Genomic DNA, 1,606 nt, shown 5'->3' on the forward strand with positions numbered 1-1,606 from the left:
ACCCACGACCCTGGGATTAAGAGTCTGACCCTCTACCGACCGAGCTAGCCGGCTACCTCGATGAATACCTGCCGGGTAGCACGTCACACAGTACTCGTTTGGGTTGGGTGGTCCCATACAGAATCTCTCCATGCTGCCTAATGTTTTCCTAACGTCACACTCGTCACGTACTTCACTTTTATGTCATAATCATTTCTGAGAGGCAAAGAAATTGCATGACAACAAGCAGAGCTAGTGGCTTCAAAATTAACACACATACTTTATGTGACTCAAAAGCCGAACGAGTTACTTTCCGACGTTGTTTAAGATGTGCAAGTGATAGTCAAAACTCGCTGTGTCGGCACCCTGCCGACCATTTCGCTAGTTAACACCGGTCTTGTTGTGTGTGTTTCAAGCTCAAGAGCATCTCCAAGCAAAAAATGGTCAACAGCAACATTCAGACGGTTTCGTACTGCTCAATTGCTACATTAAAAAGGTATGTTTCTTTTTCAGATCTGGAAATCACAAGCGTGACAGCATTCGAACCTGTAATTTTCAGATCCGAAGTCCGACGCCTTATCCACTAGGCCACACGGTCACTGACGACCAACATTTACATGTATACGACTCATCTCGAAACGCTCACACCCCTGAGGATTTGTGTTTTCGTTCTACACAGCCGCTGCCCCTTGCTCTTTCCCACCCATTCGTTACATTCAACCTCTGACGAGACCGACCAAATATAGACTGAGAAACAAGACCACACACTTTGTGCATTCGGAATCGAAGGCAGGGCGTCCCTCGCCGCATTTGCTACGATGGCCATTTGCTACTTCTGCAGAAGCGGCGGCGGCGACGACGACGACGACGACGACGACGACGACGACGACGACGAAGATCGCGAGAGGCTCTGAGATATGTGAGAAATACATCTATAAAATGTAATTCAGACTGCCTCGTCCCACCTTATGCTGTACCGCTTTGGCAAATGCTTTATCGGCGCCATTCGCCTTAATCACATCTGAGAGTAATTCTTAAAAAAACGCCTGTCGCTAATTGTTCGTCATCACAGGTACTGTTTGCTATACGGCCACGACGCGCAACTGATTTCCAAAATTCATCTTTCTCCTGTGAGGATGGAACTTACGACCACTGGTTTATTAGACCAGTGCTCTACCACTGAGCTAAAGAGGCGCGGCCTAGCGGTACTCTTGTGTACTTCGTCCTTACGGTCGTCTGCATCATCAGACTTTAGCTGACAACACTTCATATTACCGGCTAATATTTGCACCTATGGCGACAAATTACTGCTTGGCTACGCATCTGACACGTAACCGATGTGCTCTCCAAACAACAACACTTGCATTTCAGAACATGTCTTTCACACATGTCTACAAAATCACCTTCATCTTCAAATACAGTTTCCTTGCGACTGACAGAGACGTAGGCAAAGTTTAATGTTGCTATTTCCATTAAATCTCGTTAATTAGAAAAACGGTAATTTACATCTGCAGCGGAACAAAATTCCGTTCCGCCCAGCGTCTGGCTCGAACCCACGACCCTGGGATTAAGAGTCTGACCCTCTACCGACCGAGCTAGCCGGCTACCTCGATGAATACCTGCCGGG

The 1,606-nt window shown here is 47.2% G+C and overlaps 1 non-coding gene across 1 annotated transcript; it reads right to left on the reverse strand.

Annotated features, from left to right (window-relative positions):
• Positions 1-1,101: 1,101 nt before the first annotated feature.
• Positions 1,102-1,173, reverse strand: Trnai-aau (transfer RNA isoleucine (anticodon AAU)). The gene has a single exon. It is a non-coding gene; the product is annotated as a tRNA-Ile (tRNA).
• Positions 1,174-1,606: the final 433 nt, after the last annotated feature.

The sequence above is a fragment of the Schistocerca gregaria genome, unplaced genomic scaffold, assembly GCF_023897955.1.
Source record: "Schistocerca gregaria isolate iqSchGreg1 unplaced genomic scaffold, iqSchGreg1.2 ptg000066l, whole genome shotgun sequence".
Lineage (NCBI taxonomy): Eukaryota > Metazoa > Arthropoda > Insecta > Orthoptera > Acrididae > Schistocerca > Schistocerca gregaria.